Source organism: Orcinus orca, chromosome 3, assembly GCF_937001465.1.
Source record: "Orcinus orca chromosome 3, mOrcOrc1.1, whole genome shotgun sequence".
In the NCBI taxonomy this organism is placed as follows: Eukaryota; Metazoa; Chordata; class Mammalia; order Artiodactyla; family Delphinidae; genus Orcinus; species Orcinus orca.
This window is the reverse complement of record NC_064561.1, coordinates 155,215,818-155,234,081: the sequence shown is the minus strand read 5'-3', so window position 1 is coordinate 155,234,081 and position 18,264 is coordinate 155,215,818. Positions and strand designations below refer to the sequence as shown.

General features: G+C 43.6%; 1 long non-coding RNA gene across 2 annotated transcripts; it reads right to left on the bottom strand.

Moving 5' to 3' along the window:
- Positions 1-233: 233 nt before the first annotated feature.
- LOC117199982 (uncharacterized) lies at positions 234-18,011 on the bottom strand. Of its 2 annotated transcripts, XR_004481348.1 has the most exons (3): positions 17,093-18,011; positions 14,639-14,784; positions 234-674 (listed from the first exon to the last, which is right to left on the bottom strand). It is a non-coding gene; the product is annotated as an uncharacterized LOC117199982 (long non-coding RNA). The 2 variants fall into 2 exon arrangements; XR_007476331.1 differs by lacking the exon at positions 17,093-18,011 and having other exon boundaries at positions 14,639-15,605.
- Between the last annotated feature and the right edge of the window lie 253 nt (positions 18,012-18,264).

The following is an 18,264-nucleotide window of genomic DNA, read 5'->3' as shown; positions in this document are numbered from 1 at the left end:
CAGAAGGCAGGTGGGGTGGACACTGGGGGCAGATCTACCAAACCCGTCACAAAACCCCAATACTGAGTTCTAGTCTTAAGCTCCGACAAAGAACCTATGTAGATGTAACTCTATTTGCAACCAATGAGTCCTCCACTGACATTCCTTTATATTCCCCACATACCTGTATAATCCTTGACAGTTAAGAGGTAAACTATAAATTCCAATTGATTGAATGATTGGCTTAGAATATGTGACAATACAGAAAGGCATTTATTTTTATTTTTCTGACTCATTGCTAGAAGTCACTGGGAAATGGCTTGTCCATACAGCTGCAGCACAAAATATTTGCTGTTTATCTTAAAGAGATCCCAGAGGGTCTTCTGAATCATCTGAGTAACAATAAGTTATATTCGGTAGCATTGTAGATTCAAGTACATTGTACAATACACTCATTTCTGGAAACTGATATAGGGAACCAAAACGCCCCTTTTTTTCCATTCACTTCAGAAAACAGAGAGCTTACTGTCTTAAGGAAAGGCAGACTTTCATAGCCTCTTGCCTTGAAGTCAATAATGTGCCTTCCAGAAGAGTCCCAGTAGGGATAAGCAGTCTATCTCCTCCAAGCTATCTCCTTTCTTATCTTGCATTCAGTTGTCTTGAAACTCCTCAAGTCTCTGGAGTAATCATTGTGCCTGAAACAGAGAACATCTTTGTGAGTGTTTCTCAGAGGAACAACTGACCGTCCTTCAAATACTGCTCTCAGTCCCAAGACCTATTGGTTTGGATGTATAAATCCCCATGTCACACAGTGTGCCAAGTACTGGCCAGAACCCACACCTCGCACAGCCCTCCAGCCTGCTCAGAATTTGGGAGAGCAAGGATCATCTCGTCCTTCCCCTGCCTTCAGTCAGAACTTTGCAAAATCACTCCTGACCTACAAGAACCCCACTGTGACTCGGAAATGATATGAGATACTAAATAGCCATTTTCTTCTCAAGTCAAGTATCCCCTGTTACTTCCTAAGCTACTGATTGGAAGAGAAACGTAACTAATGAAATGTAGAAAGGTTTTGTCTCTGAAGCACCCAGGAGACCTCGTCAAGGCCCATGAAGCCCCAAGAAGATGATATTTCAATGATTACTGTGTTTTACTAAAAAGTGAAGGATTTAGGAGGCTGCCCTCACCCAGCAAGGTGGCACACATTGACAAGAGCAGACCAGATCTCTCTCTGTGAACAAAAAAGAAAGGAAATGGAGATAATTATTCTAGTAATTCAATAGCTCCCCTTCCTCCTAAATCACTGGAATAATTGCCTCAGTCTTTAGTGGAAACTAAATTATTGCTTAGTAGCTGCTCTGGCTTGGACCTTAAGAGACTTCTTCATGGTGGAGGAGTCTCCCATCTCCACATTCCTACTGCCAACTTCATGTTCCTGGGCAATGTACATATAACCACCCTCCACTTTCTCTCCTTAAATACACTCAAATCCAAACTTTCCTGTCTAAACCAAAATTCTCGAATCTTGTCTATCAAGTAGCATCAGGACCCAGGGGCTATTGGCTAGGATGGAGGTTTATGGCTCCAAAGGAAGTATTTAATATGCTATTATTTTTAAAAGGAATCATGGACATTTAGACGCCATTTCTACTCCTTTTTATTCTTAAAAAGGGAAGAAGTGAGTAAGAGAAACCCCTCAGCGTCTTGGGCCAGAATCATTTCTGGCTCTCAAGGCAAGCCCAGCTGTGTCTTTTTGCTTTGTTACATCTGTCTGTCATGTCTTTCAAGTACTTCCCCTAACACGCACCAGTGGAGGTTTCTGCACATTCTTGCTTTCCTGACCTAATTTGTGCCTTGCATTCATTCTCTCTCTTAAAACTGTCTCACCCCAAGCACGCACACGCACACACACACACACACACACAGAGGGATCCTTTGTCATGACCCCCAAATAGTCATAAAGAGAAATGACTTCAGAGCTAAATTGTGTCAATTCCATTGTAGCTCCACGATATAAAAACTGCTGAGGAAGTTCTATGCTTCAATTTTTTAATCCATAAGGATAATAATAGCATTTACCAGAAAAAGTTGTTTTTGAAGGTTCAATTATGAATGTTAATCAAGTGCTTAGAAAAAATGTCTGGCCTAAGGTCGTACTCAATGCATATTAGCTCTTATCGTTATGGGACATGGCATGTGAATAGTGTATTAAATAAGTGTATCCCCTTCCTGTCCTAACAAACAATGGAGCACTGGATTCTGGCCATACCTACATCCCCCTTCAGAGGAAAGTTGTCATGAGCAGTTCTTTCTGCATGAAGGTACCACAGCTAGGGAATTCCCTGGAGGTCCAGTGGTTAGGATTCCACGCTTTCCCTGTCGAGGGCTCGGGTTCATCCCTGGTCGGGGAACTAAGATCCCACAAGCCACGTGGCCTGACCAAAAAAAAGAGAGATACTATAGCTAATGGTTACCGAGTCAAAAATGAGTGCCCGGGCCAAAGGCAATACATGTGTTATGTAAGATGCACATGAGTAAGACCTGTTGCCCAGGAGATGACTTGACCTGAGATGCTCCCTACATGGAGCACTCCATATTGGGTGGTGACAATCCCACCTGATCAGAACTTCTCTCTCCGAAACTTGGGATATAAAAGCACACAGGAAAGAAAGCAATAGGGGTCTATTTGGAAGCAGTTGAAGAGATGACCAGATCACTGATGAGGTGATCATATTCTGAATGGCAATGATTCACTAAGTTATCCATGAAGCCAGCTGAACATTGAAGCCTGGGAAGCAGAAGATCTAGGGATGGCATATGTGCTGAGATAATTTCCCACATTTTTTGCCTTTTGGTGTATGCTTGTCTTAAAACCTACCTCCTGGGCCTCCCTGGTAGCGCAGTGGTTGAGAGTCCGCCTGCCGATGCAGGGGACATGGGTTCGTGCCCCGGTCCGGGAAGATCCCACATGCCGCGGAGCGGCTGGGCCCGTGAGCCATGGCCACTGAGCCTGCGCGTCCGGAGCCTGTGCTCCACAACGGGACAGACCACAACAGTGAGAGGCCCGCGTACCGCAAAAAAAAAAAAAAAAAAAAAAAAACCTACCTCCTAAGCAGTGATTTTCAAACTTTAGTGTTAATAAGAGCCTGTGAAATGTGTTAAAATGTAGAATCTGGGCCCTCTCCTCAGAGATTCTGATTCAGCAGGACTGGAGTAAGGCCTCAGATAGGGCCGCTATTTGTGGCCACACGAGTTATTCCTTGCACTCCTCTGGGGACACATTCATATTGACTATGATGTGTGTGCCTCCTGAGAGTTGTGCAGTGCACAACTTGCCCAGCTAAACATGGCAGCTATCCATAATTCTCATATAAGTGGTTCCAAGTTCACACTAAGAAATATAATATTAAAGGTAACTTGGATATGTTCCCTTTTTGCTATCTAAAAGAATCCAGCAAATACTAGTTCCCTGCTGACCCACCCCAAGTCCTAGTCACTGTTCATATCTACTGGGTATCTACAGTTGGGAAGGGCTGAAGCAGAGGGAAAAGGACAGGCAGAGAAAGAACCAGTGCATTTGTGTTTTGTTACATACAGAAAGCTTCAACAAGAGGCTTGATGTCTAGTCAAAATAGATGTCCCTTCTGAGTGCCACTGGCTGTGAAACAATTGGAATGAAACCAAATACAAGGAGTGCAAAATGAATTGCTTATGAAAACCTTACAACACCCCAAGGCACTAGCATCGTGCTCCCAGCTCCCTGCCCCTCATTAAAGATGTTGCTTTCCAGACCCATTAATTGGCGAGGGTCACAGTATAGTTAGGAAATAGACTCCACAGGCCCCTGAAAGGATAACTGTGCTTCTAGAGAAAGGATTTATCATCTGTCAAATGAATTCAAGTCAACGGTTTTTTGTGGGTTTTTTTTTTCTTTTTTTTTTTTTTCGGGTTTTTAATGAGCACAGTTAGGTGCTGATTGGATAAAAAAGAATTAGAAGACTCCATCCCAAGCTTCCCAAGGAGACTGAGGGGAAGAGGGACACAATTCAAAGATACAAAGAAATTGGAGGACAAGGAAGAGAATATATCATCAAGTGCTAAGTTACTGACTCTGTCCATGCAATTAGAGTTCAGGAAACCAAGAGACCAGTGAGGCTACAAATGCCACAGGGAGGTCACTGAAGAATATTCCAGTGGCTACTTTCATAAACAGTAAAAATATCTGAGGTTTGAGGGAAGAAACAGACTTGCTCCTTTTCCTGTTGGCTGGCATTTCCTTTGATCCCAGCATGGGGCCTGGTAATGTTCACTTCACATACTCTGGAGCTTTTTACTCCCATTTTCCTGAGCACATCTGACTCCTGCTAGGTGCTTGCCCGGGCTTCTCAGACACCTGGCCTAGGACACCTACAAGAACAACTCAGCACTTGTGCAAACCTGACAGTGTGAGGGAGTTAACATCTGGGGCAGATCCTCGGCCGGTTAGGAATGGGAGCTTGTGGGCCCCACTTGTGTCCCCTGAGTGCACAATTCTGAGATGCTTTCCTCACGGCTCTCAGGTGGTCCCAGGAAGATCAGGCCCCAGTTTCCCACAGCTGGGACCAAACTTGACTGTGAACTTCGTATGAATTGTCTACCCTTCTTTCTCTCTTCCCCCTCTTTCCAGTCCCCTAGTCCCATTCCCTGAGGTCACTCCCCAAACTACCTGCATACGAGCCCTTGTCTCTGGCTCTACTTTCTGGAATGAATCCTGGCTATGACAAGCTCTGAGAAAGATGATTTCTGATTCTGGAATTCAAATATTTTATGCTTAGTTGGCAAAGAACTCTGACACAGGGCTCCTCCCCTAAGCACACTCATCTCAGGACAGTTCAAACCAAAATACATGATCTGCTTGATTTGAGGTTTTGCTAAAACTGAGATTATTTCATGAAGGCCCATATGAGGGATATGAGGAAATATGAGGAAAGGAGGAATATGAGGAAAAGGAGCAGGGGCAGGATTTTATACTTCTGAAGTTCCTATTATGTACTATACATATTTGTATATTACTAACCGTTACATAAGTCTAATGAGGTAGGTAGACTCATCCCTCATTTAGAGATGAGACAACTGTGGCTCAAAGAGAGCAGGAAGTGACAGAATCAGGATTCGAGTTCAAGTCCAGGGCTCCCCAAATCCATAGCTTGCCCATTTACCTGATGCTTTCTCCCACACACTATTTTATGCATGGGGTTAGGTGCCTTTCTCTCAAGTGTATCAGTGCTCTTCCTTAATTCTTGTTTTCAGGTTTGGAACTAGAAATCAGTGATCCGCAGCAACTGGTTGGCATTTTAATCTCTCCAGGTTGAGGGATGGAGGTGGCCCTTTAAGCAACAGTGAAAGCTCAGATTTCTAGAAAGCTGCTCACGTCTGTGTGCTACACCCAGGGATTGAACCCCAGCCTCAGCCGGGCTTTAGAAATGCAAGAGAGCTCTCTGGCTGGTAATGAACACAGAACATGAGTCAGGTCTAGCATGGCCCGGGGCTCAATGCCAAGCACACAGTAGGTACACAAGAAACATTTGCCAAGTTACCTAGAAGCTGTCAGAGCCAAAGCTCCATTTTCCTCCAAGCACCTGCTGAAGGTAAACCACTGTGGGCCCCCTAACCCATTTCTGTGTCATCCACATGTGCCCACTTGGACCTTCTACACGTGAGCCCCCAGAATAATAAGGATCTAAATAAAGACATTTATTAAAGCCACACAGTAGGATTCTGAGGTTGAGAAACTCCCACCACCTCTCACGTAGTTTCTGGAGCCTTATAACTCACAGGCCTTTGAGCTGTCACCCTTTATATCGTTTCTACAGGATTAACTAGCTCCCCACTGCTTTATGTCATCCTCTGTGCTTTTCCTGACCTTGTGTTTATTTACTAATTGGCTGATTCTGGTTGTTTCTTATTGATTTCCAAGTCAACCCAAAAAAAGTGATTGAAGTCAGTGTATTGAAAACTCGGGTCTATATCCTCACACTGCTTCTTTGGCCACGGTGACCCTGTCACATCTCTGGGAATATCTGCTCTCGCCTTGCGTCTCCCACCCTTGGTGAAGAAGGAATCAGAAGCACTAAACCCCCTAGAGTCAGCAATGCCACATTCATTTCTTTGTACTTAATGAGATATTAATGAGATACAACAACATTATTTCTACACAAGAAAAGTAGGCACTTTAATAACCATCATCGATTTTCTTGAGCACTTGGATGCCATGGAATTAGGACTCTCTATGCAGTGTCTCTCAAACTGTGGTCCTTCAACCAGCAGCATCAGAATTTCCTAGAATAATTGTTCAGAATATAGCTTCCTGGGCTCCATCCCAGACTTAATGTACCAGAATTTGAGTTTTTTGTTTTTTACAAGGTAACAGTCAACAAGGAGGTTCTCGTCACACTAAAGTTTAAGATCCCCTATGCATGGAGACCTGCATAGTCCTAAGTGCCAAGCAAAAATTTCATTGGTGCATGTCACCTCTGCCTTGTCCAGCTCAGAGCTCTCAGCCCAGTTCCGACACTGTGTCACCTAATAACTCTTTCATACTATGCACCATTCTATGTATTGGTGGTAGTGAAAAGAAACCAAGAAGAGAAGAAAAAGCAAAGAATTACAATCCAAGAAGTTCACCTATGAGCTGAGGATGAAATTGACCCAAGAGTAGACCATGACAAGTAAGTCACTCTAAAAAACATATGTATTTCAGCTATCTCCCACATCTGTGTATGGCCCTCAGTCGAAATTGGAATCCAATTTTGGTTCCAAAACCATAGTTATCCAAGAATACCTTGGAAGCAGGGAAGAGTTAACCTAATAACCTAATTTTCACTGGGAATGTAGGAGTAATTTGGCTTTATATCAAAGCCATGTGTTGTAATAATAACACTACCACCTTCAGGACAATATCTCATTTAAACTCTGCATTGTTGGAGATATCAAATTACAATTTATAGACTAAGGTTAACAACAAACCAGGATTTGGTTATCTCCCCAAATAATTTCCTTCAAACACACTGAGGTCTTGGAACCAGATCAGAAGACATTCTTCAGCTATGATATAAGAAACATGCAAACTCTGACTCACAGACTGAGTTTTCCAAGACAATCCTAATCTCCAGGTATGTAGTTAATGGCCAAAAAAAAAAATCATGATTTGCCAGAATGAAAATTAGCTCCTCTGTTTCACTGGACTTGAGTGTATAAGTTTTGTTAACAGAAGCACCTGCCATGGATCAGGTTCTAGGAGACATATCATGTCCTAAATCACTTCCTGAATTTATTCAAATCTGCCTGTCGAAGAAAGGTTTACTCTCACACATAATGCCTTTGACCACAAATAAAGTCTCTGCCATCTGTTTTCATGCTAGAAAACACAATTTGGAATCAGTGATGAAATAAATCCTATTCACATAAATCCAAATCTTGTTCTCTGGGATATTTCCTGCTGAAATTACAAGAAAAAGAACTTCGTTAATTAAAATGATGAAGTGTGAACATGTGCTATTCAGGAATACCAATACCTCCATCTACATTTCCAAATTATTAACATTCACATAGTCCTCAGTGTTCATGTGTTTATTAAGATTTTTTAAATCAGAGCTTCAAATAGCATCATTTTATAAGGTACCACGATACTCTGGAGGGTGGGAGGCGGTGTCTTAATTTAATATCTCCTTTTAGCTCTTTGCACCAAATATTTCAAGGATATTTATCACCACTAAGTATCTTATCAAAATGGGAAGACATAGACAGGTTAGACATTAAAGAACCTGTAGGGGACTTTAAGTCTGATTAGACAAAAGAAACATCTTTATCATGGTTGATAAAGGCTGATTCTGAATCCTTATATCCCACCCCATCATGACTTCTTCTCTGGACTTTTTTTTTTTTTTTGCCTTTTGAACTCTCTATTCTCTTACTGGTGTACAGAGGTTTCATAAGATATGATATAGAAACAGGTTGAATGCAGAAAGGAATATGAGAATCTAGTGGTCTTCTAATAAGCCAGACTTTAAGGAGATTTGCAGAAATGTAAAACAATGATACTCTTCTTGCTAAGTTTTTTATTTTTGGAAAATATAGTTATTTTTCATAAATACATTATGTTAACAGGTAATGAGCTTATCGTTATTTTTAAATGAATTAATAAATATTTTGGAAATTTCTCCATTTAATATTTAAGATGATAAATATCAATGGATATAAGCAACATAAATAAAAGCTCTTTGATATTCTCAATAATTTTCAAGAGTGTAAAAGGGTCCCAAGATCAAAAATTTGAGAGGTCCAATCTGGTGCATTCCTCAGCTCCTGCATAATTCTGACCTTGACTCCACTTCCCTGTTTCTATGCTTTCTCTCCCTTATTTTGATGATTCTACTGACAGATTTCTGTATCCCACTTCTCCCCTCCTTCTTCCCTCTTGACTCTTCTCTGGATTACAACGAGGACACAGCTCAAGGGCAAATGCATAGTCTTCAATACAGCCTGGAGTTTTGCCCCAATCGCCTAGCCCTGCCCTGTGGAGCTGAGCTTTGAAGACCACCCCCCCACCTTTTTTTTTGGCCCCTTAGTGCCAGACCTAGAACAAGGGCAGGCTGAATAGCCTGTTATTTGGCTCATTTCTCTCTAGCCCTCACCATGTTCTTGACTCTCATAATTACCATGACCTTCCCCTGAACTAGCCCTCCATGCTTCTTTTCCCTGGTCCCACCCACAAGGATTTCCAAGGGGTTTGGGGTCATGCCCAGGCCCAGAGGTCCCTGGTACCTGACTTTCCATCATCCTAGGGAAGACAAGGGATGCAGGATGGTTCTGTTTATCATTCCTTTGCTTCTCCCAGCGAGAGCCCCACCCTCTAGCAAGCTGGACCCCTTGAGTATAACTAATCCACAGCAGCATCCCTCCTTTTGGGGATAGAGTATGGGGAGGTGGGAGGAAGCTTCATCTCTGCATCTTGGAAACAACCTTATCAACCCAATATCTCAGGGCCACACGTGAGTCAAAGGCCCTCCCTGCCACCTCTACTTCAGACCATGGCCTCACCATTCTCACAGGACCGAACATTTCAGGTCATGCTCTTCCCTCTGTGTCTTAAGTCTTTCACACCATCTCTCACATCTATAGCTTTCCATATTCACTGCTACCACTCTAATTCAGACGTTAATTTGCGTACCAGGATTCATTATCAGAGGATCTTACTGGATTCCTTCATTCATCCATCAATCACTCTATCTCTCCGCATCCAAATGTCTCTTCCTGAGCATCACTATCTTCATGTCACGCTTACTTACCAACCCTCTGTATCTTCCTATTGCCTACAGACTGTGGTACAGGAAAATATTAAGAGCATGGATTCTGGAGCTGATCTATCTGGGCTCCAACCCTGGCTCTGCCACTTATTAACTCTGCTACTTTGGGCAAGTTACTCAGCCTCTCTCTGCTTCAGTGTCCTCCTCCTGAAATAGGGATAATATAGCACATATTGTATTCCATAGGATTAATGTGAGGGGTAAATGAATTCATATAGAACAGGGTCTGGTATTTAATAAGCATCCAGTAAGTGACAGCTATTATTACTATTGTTATAGAATGTGGTCCAAGCTCCTTGACCCAGCATGCATTGGCCTATACAAGCTGTACCCTGGAGCTGTACTCTTAAGATGGTAGATGCTCTCCTGGAGCCCCTCAACCAGCTTCCAAAACAAATTAGAAACCCACTTCAGGTGATTGACATGGTGGCCAATGAGCCATTCTCTGCTCTAACAGAGTAAATATTTAATTTGAGCCAAGAGCCTCGAAGAAGTACAGAAAGCTGGGGAGGAGAAGTGGTTTTCTCCCTTCTGCCACTCCTGAGGACAGATGTTATGCTCTGAGAAGGCAGAAGGGAAGATTTGAGCTGATTGTAATCTAATGAAGCTGTCAAATCAGTTTTGCTTTCCAATACAGGATAATGACTGGTGAGACCCATGGGTCCTGGGCCAGGGTTCTTTTAACTGGTAGAATTATCTGGGTCAGACCTGTCAGCCTCTATGGGGAATACTCTGGAAAATGTCATCTTCCAAGCCAGGGTGGGAGTAACACTTGCCACTAAACAGGTGGTGATGCCCATGGTATTTAGAGGATAATCTCTGAGTTCATGAGATGTAGCAGGTGAGCACAGAATGGGAAAGGAGAAGGAAGAAGGGCAAGTACACAGCATAATAGACGAAAAAAGAACAATACAGGTGGAATGGGAGTCAAGGGAGAGGAGAGAGATGACTTTAAAAGAAAACAAAAAACAAAAAGAGTAGAGGTTAAAGGAACTGGGTACTGGGGAATAGAGGCATGTCTGGAAAGAAAATGAGAACTTCCAAGGAGCTTGAGTTCCTGATGGGTTCTGAAGACTTAAAATAGACAACACACACACACAATACACAAGACAACAAGGACACCCCTTTGTATTCTAAGCAAGGTCATTTGTGAATATTTGTTAATAAGCTTAGTGACGCACTATATGGAAGAATAAACTGGCAAAATAGAAAAACTGTGCACCAGCCAGTTGGATTCTTGAAGCCCCAGAGTCCTCTTCCTGCTCTAGTGGGCTAGTTACTTAGGAGTTCCCCCAATGCTCTAGTTCCTTCTACTGCTTGGAAACAAGGCTGGTTCAATGTGCTTACATTTCCAGACAAACCCATCCCTGGGTTTGCCCCAAGGGTGGCAGCAGAGGAGCAGGGCCTCTGCCTTCCCGTCCCCTCCCGTACCCCAGGCGACTCCTACACTTTCACTCTGGGCCTGCATGGATGGAGGAGGGCTTGGCAGCCCCAAATACGCTGTGGGGTAGTGATTTCGTCACCCCAAGTGACTGTGTCTCCACCAGTAGTCACCATCCCTCCACACTACCTTGTGGGCTTATATTTCTGAGCTATTTTTTCCTCATATGTGAGTAATTTCATGAAAAATACAAGTGAAAACAGCTTCTGTCACCTACAGAGTCAGGAACAGAGATCAGATTCACAGGTCAGATTATCCTTTAGAGACCCTCCCCACTCCCACCCCAAAGGAAGACAATGAAATGAAATGAAAATATGGGAAAATGCCAAGGTGTGACATTTATTTAGGCAATATTTTTCAAAAGCCAAAAAATTCTTCTCCATTAAAAGTTCCAAACAGGAGATGGATGCATTTGTTTAAAATAAGGGAGGGGGGGAGGCGGGGTGTAATCAAATAAGATGACTCTTTAGACTAGAAGGTACTACTCAGTTTTCTTTTGCTTCTCCTAAAGTTTCTGAAAGTTAGCCAAGTGCAATGTAGCTTTTGTTTTGTTTTGTTTTTTCATTCACCTTAGGGCAATGACAGGGGCTTGGTGAGGATGAGATCCATGTTCCATGGCAATAAGTTAGATCCTTAGAGGGTTCCTGAGTTTTTTTCCACTTCGCCCCAACTCCAGGGCCACCACTCTAATCAAGCCACCATCACCCCTCACCTGCTCCCCTGCCACGGCTTCCACTCCTTCCCCTCTTTACTACCCACTCTCCACCCGGCAGCCAGCGGGCAGGGCACTTCCTCTACCGCGCCCCTCCCACTTACTGCTCCCGCTGCTTTTCCTTCCTAACACTGTCCGCAGCTTGTAAACGTGTGATTGTGAAACGCTTTGACTAGTGGTTCTCTCCCGCTTGACTGTAAACCTAGGAGAATGGGGACGGTTTGCAGCCTTAGTGCCTGCTTCAATGCTTGTCACGTAAGGGCCTCGATCTATGGGGGCCTTCTGGATCAGATCACAGGGCTGTCGCGGAAGGAGCCGGAGTGAAGGAGGAGCTGCCAATCGAAGGCCTGGGGCGGGCCTATGACCTTAGCTGGCCAATCAGAATCCTTTCCTGAGTTGTTGAAAACTGGAGTGAAAAGCCTTCTGTCTTGGGTTGAGTTCTCCCAGAAGCAGACTCTGAGTTGATGATTCAGGTGCAAGTGCTTTTTAAAGGAAATGCTCCCAGAAGAAAGCAGTAAGGGAGAGGGGGGAAGAAGGATAGGGAAGAAGCCAAGCAATGGAGCGGACATCGAATCAGGAGGAGGGGGAGGCAACCCCGGAGCCCCAGTCTGGGCTGTTGAGGACGTGCGGTTAGTACTGGAAGGTCGCCCCCGGTAGCCCTAAGCTCCCGTCTCCCATCTCCTGTCTCTGCCTGGGGTCATGGGCTCTACATAAAAAGCTACCACAGCCACCTGCCTGGGCTTTTGTTCTGGCTCGCTTGTCACCCGCTTTCTCAGACTCTTTCTGCCTTGGTCGCCTCAGCTGAACCCACAGGTTTTGCATTTTGTTCTTCACCACCCGCACTAGTAACCTGGCTCCAGATGTTAGATCTGTGCGAATCCCCTGCCTGGTTCCTCGTGCTGCTTCCCAGGCGTGAGATGCCCCTGTGGTTTCTACCCACCTTCCTGGGAGGGAGATCCGAGGCTCAAAGACATTGCGTGACTCCAAGACCCTGTGCTTATTTGGGCTTAAAAGTGTTTTTTATTTATTGAAGGACAAACCTGGAATCTACTAAAATCTCTTGATATTTTAAAATTAACTAGATAGTTTCATCGAAGGCAGCTTAAATGACTATGAAGAGGGAAACTTTTTTTTTTTTTTTTTTTTTGCGGTACGCGGGCGTCTCTCTGTTGAGGCCTCTCCCGTTGCGGACTCCGGACGGGCAGGATCAGCGGCCATGGCTCACGGGCCCAGCCGCTCCGCGGCATGTGGGATTCTCCCGGACCGGGGCACGAACCCGCGTCGCCTGCATCGGCAGGCGGACTCTCAACCACTGCGCCACCAGGGAAGCCCAGGAAACTACCTTTTTAAGATTCATTGCTCCATTTCTTTCATCCGTCTCCATCGCTGACGGTATGAGCTACAACTTATTAATGGCAACGATATGTCAGGCTTCATGCATTCACACATACATTTCATTCTCAGTGTTAGAGAAGATAATTTCCCCAGAGTCACACAGCTGGTATTGGGAAAGGCTTAGATTCCAACGTGGGTCTATGTGACTCCAAACCCATGCTCTTTACTGCTTCACTCAACTTTTTTCAGTGATCATATCTCCTGGGCTGAATGCCAAGATCTAAATCATAGGGATTTGGGAGTGTAAGGAGGAGAAACAGAGTAAATCTTTGGAAATGCTTCAGAAATGGTTTCTGGGTATCTGGGCAACATTCCATGACCAAAGGATCCCAAGTCCCTTACCACTGACATTTCATTCATTCAACTGATACTTATAGAATACTCCTTGTGTTAGGCACTGTTCTAGGCACTGGGTGTTTCTCAATGAACAGACAAAGACAAAAACACTGTGCTTGCTCATAGAATTTACCTTCTAGGATGCAAGAAGGAGGCTTTGAAGGGAGGTAGGAAATAAACATAAAAAATTAAGTAAATTTTGTAGTGATCACTGTTGGGGGGCAGGGAAGAGCAAAGTAAGGGAAATTTGGAGTGCAATTTAAAACAGGATGGTCAGGTGAGGCCTCCCTAAGAAGGTGACTTCTGAGCAGACTAGGAGATGAGAGGGTGAGGCATGAGGCTGTCTTGAGGAAGAGTGGTCCTGATGGTAGTGATGTGGCAGCTTCACTTGTTCATTAAGCCATTCCGGTCCTACCCACCCCCACCCAACACCCATAGTCAACTCAGTTTTTCAAGAAGCTGGGGTGACTGGAAACCAGAAGCGGCAAAATTCCCCACCTCTCAAGCCATCTGCAGCTGCAGCTCCTTTTTTGTTTTTTTGTTTTTGTTTTAGTTGTAGGGTTTTTTTTGTTTGTTTTTTGTTTTTATGAACAATGCTGCAATGAATATTCCCTATAAATGTATCTTTGAACATGTGCATGACTGGTTATATAGAATAAATTATTCCTGGAAGTGAAATTGCAAAATAGCCCCTGCCAAATTGCCCTCCAAAGAGTCGATTTACCCTCCTGCCAACAGTGTATCAGCAAGTGAGAAGATTAGGATTGTAAATATTTTTACAAAGTACTTTTTCCAAGTAAGGGAGGCAGAAAGGCATTGGGAGCTAACGTCATTAAGAAAGTACAAAGTGTATCACATCTCAGGGACAGGGTTAGCCCATGATGAGCAAATGAATGGCAAAGTCAGGGGCCAGGAGAGGGACTGGGTGAGATGTGAGTGTTGCTTGAGGGCAGTGTCCATTTCAGGGATTCTAACTTGTGCCTAGAGGTGGCTACTGCATGTAAAGGAGCTGCCCCAGGCTGCACAGGTATGGCTTTGTGCAAATCTCACTGTCATGAGTGCAGGTCGTTGGGGTTTTTTTACTCTTAACTTATTGGTAAGGGGCAAAGCAGAGCTTTCTGTTGCCTATGGCTCTGTAGAGGTGGTATTGCCACGTGTCAGCCAAGACTGTTTACACAAACACATTAGCCTCGCTGCTACTCTTGCCTGAGGGAAAATAACACACAGCCAGGCATACAGTTGCAGTTTGGGGTTTGAGCTGCATGTGAACACACCCAGCATTTGGAGTCCTGCACAGGAAGAAGGCAAAGCCATAAACTGAGAGGTCAGAGACTTAAGGTTGAACCCCAGGTCTGCCACTTAACAGCTGAGTAGCAAGTTACTTAAGTTCTCTGAGAGTCTTTCTTATAGAAAACGAGGGTATATCCAGACCTCAAAGGATTGTTGTGAAGATTAAACAGGATGTAAAACACCTGACACGACGGCTGGCCCGTAGCACCTGCTCATATAACCTCTTTTAGAAGAACACCATTCAGGATGTCCGGTGGACCGCAGAATTAAAGGCCACATTTGAGAACCTGAGAGAAAATATGGACATTTCAATAAGACTCTCCTCAAAAACACACAATTAATTTACTTTCAACTCTGCCCTTAGATTCCTGCGAATCTGAGGGAAAGTGAATGTCCACCCTTCAACCAAGGGCTTTGGAACAATGACTCCAAACAAACCCAAGTGAAATCTGACTTCGATGTCTTTTTTTTCTAAGTGTATTTTACAGAGAAAAATACATAGCTAAATGAAAAGTTTATTCCAATACAACATCCTCTAAAATGACTCTGTGGAAAAGGCAGTAAGTAGAAGTCTTTAGGCTATATTCACTTTCTTTGACATTAATTCATATAACACAAAATCGTTGATTTTTAAATATTTACCACCAAAAACCATTAAACGCAAATGCCGCCAATGTTTGTGTAAAGAGTCACCTCTTTCTTACAGTTTTGGACCTTTACAAAAATATTTTTATAAAAAAATAGGGATTTCAAGATTGACTGGTTAATATTTTAGCAAGAGATGTCAGAAAGATCTTTGGTAAATCCAAGATTTTTTTCTTTGGTTCTTAGCCTCTGTAAGAAGCGAATGATTTCCAAGAATTACCACCAGAGGGCACTGATGCCAAATTGAGTCACAAAGTCACATAGAGTATATTTGGCCTTGCTATCACCGAAATACTCCCACTTAAACAAAATGCCCCCTTATAATTGAGCAAAACTTTGAATAAAAATACCTCACACTAGCACTAACTGAAAGCAAAATGTCTAACTACATGCAAACACTGATATAAACACAAACTATTCAGGAATAGTACACTGGTGTTTTTTCTTATTAAAAGTAGACATGCATAAAATGTAAAATACGACAGAACCAAGAACGTGTTCAAAATAACTAGGTACTGGTCTCTTGGGCCTGCTTCTCTGTGATCCTCTAGTTTTCAGCATTTGTACAACTTTTTTTTTTATGAGGACTTTTTAAAAAATATTTATTTATTTATTTGGTTGTGCTGGGTCTTAGTTTTGGCTCGCAGGCTCCTTAGTTGCAGCATGCGGGCTTTTTAGTTGTGGCATGCGAACTCTTAGTTGTGGCATGCATGTGGGATCTAGTTCCCTGACCAGGGATCGAACCCAAGCCCCCTGCATTGGGAGCGTGGAGTCTTAACCACTGCACCACCAGGGAAGTCTCTGTGCCACTTCTTGAGTTTAGTGTCTAATAAGCTCCAGTGAGGCTGTATCGCAAAGAATGGGTATCTAGACAAGATCTGGGTTTGAATCCCAGCTTTTCCACATAATAACTTTGTGATATTAACAAAGTCTCTAGGCCTCAGTTTCCTCACCTGTAAGATGGGAGCAGTAATAATTAGCCTGCCAAGCTGTAGTAAGGTGTATGAGATCATGCTTATAAAATCTTTAGCACATTTTGGGTGTCTACTTAATGCTGAAATTTACTAGAATTGTATGTAGGATTCATGCATAAAAAGATCCTAAGAATGAAGTTCTATTATTATTCATATATTACATGCATGAAAACTGAGGTTATATAACATGCCAAAGGTCACAGAGCTACTAAGTAGTAGGGAAGTTTACAAAGCTCATGTTTTTACTTTCCATCCTTAGAGGGTGGAGGGTGGGTAGGTGGGCACTGTATATTATGCTTCTTTGCATCAAAGCTGATAAACGATTGATACTCAATAAATGCCTGGTGGAGGTGATGAATTATGTATATGTAGTAACTTCTGGGGGGGGGAACTGAGATAAAAATACAATTTGCTCTGAAAAATCAAAAGAACTTTACCAAAGCAATGTGTTTTTATCATTATTAATATTATTGCTATCATTATGATAAAATGCATCACCAGTTTGGCAGATTGCAGGGTAATGATATGCAGAGACTATAATTCCGTCTAAAAGGTGCTAAATTTCCACAAAATAGAAAGAAAGAAAGGTCAACCTGGGGTTCAGACGGTTCAGAGTTTCTGAGCAGGGAGAGGAGCTAGGCGCGTGCAGGGAGAGGGAACACAAGGCGAGCACTAGGGCATTGACAGGTAAGCTGGCCCAGGACCACACCTTACGCACACCTGGATGAGCCCCACCTCCCCAGCCAGACCCAAAGAACAGCCTGAACCTGAAGGGGCTTCAGCCCTGGGGCCAGTGAGAAAGATGTAATCCTTGTTTGCTTCCTGGCCTCTGTGTGTCCATCCTTGTCACTACCGCCATCCCAGTTCCCTGCCATCAGAGAAATGTGTCTAGGTCATCTTTGTATTCCCAGTGCTACACCTGATAGCTCGCTCAGTGACCCTCTACAGCCTGAAAAATTAAAGGCCCCATACTCACCACCACTGCCGCCCCAGGAAGAGGCGTTTGCCAGCATCTGTCCTGAAGCATCAGCATCAAGTGCTTCCAGCCACAGCACCCGCAGAGCTCTGGGACCTGTGTATTCTTGCTGTACAGGCAGTGAGAAGCACGGGCCTGCTGCTGCTACAGCAGGCCAGACAGAAGCTAATTACAGCAACCTGAACCTGCCATGACTAACAGGCTTATTTAATTTCAAATGTTTGTTTGTTGACCTACAAAAATCAAATACAGTGGCCTCACAGGCCAGGCTGCCACTGGAGCCCTGGGAGGGATGTCTGTGTGCGAAGCAATTACGTAGGCCCCATTCGGGTGGGGATTGGATTGCATGGTGATACCTGGAAGAGAATCCACTCTGGAAACCTGTCAATTCTGTGGGGAATGTGGTTCAACTTGGGCAGCGAGTGGAAGGCATGAAGCTGACCACGGAAGGCCCTCAGCCAGTGAAGGCTCTCCAGCATGAAGGCTAATTTGGGGAAATAATGAAATAGCTCCCTTCATGAGAATCTACTGTGTATCATGTCCGTTAGGTACATTATTACATCTGTTCCTCCCATCTTTATGAGACAGATATAACTATTCCAATTGTACAGGTGAGCCTCTGACTGATTAGATAACTTACTCATGGTCATACTGTGATAGCAATAATAAGAGCAAATATTTATTGGGTACGTATTAATTCTGAGCTGAGCACTTCACGTAATACTATCTAGTCCTCATACTAATCCTATGAGGTAAAGATTATTATTAACCCCATTCTCCAGATGAGAAAACCGAGGCTTGGGGAGGTTAAGTCACTTGCCCGAGATCACAAACAGGTACTATGTGGCAGAGCCAGGGTTCCTATGATGATAATAGAGTAGGTCCCCTACATACGAATGAGTTCCATTCTGAGAGCACATTCGTAAGTCAGTCCAAAGTCAGCCTAGGTACCCAACTAACACAATCAGCTATATAGCACTGCACTGTAATAGGTTTATAATACTTTTCACACAAATAATACATAAAAAAACAAACACAAAAGATAACGAAAACGTTTTTAATCTTATAGTACTGTACCATGAAAAGTACAGTAGTACAGTACAACAGCTGGCATCCAGGGGCTGGCATCGAGTGAACAGGCAAGAAGAGTGACTGACTGGAGGAGGGAGGGG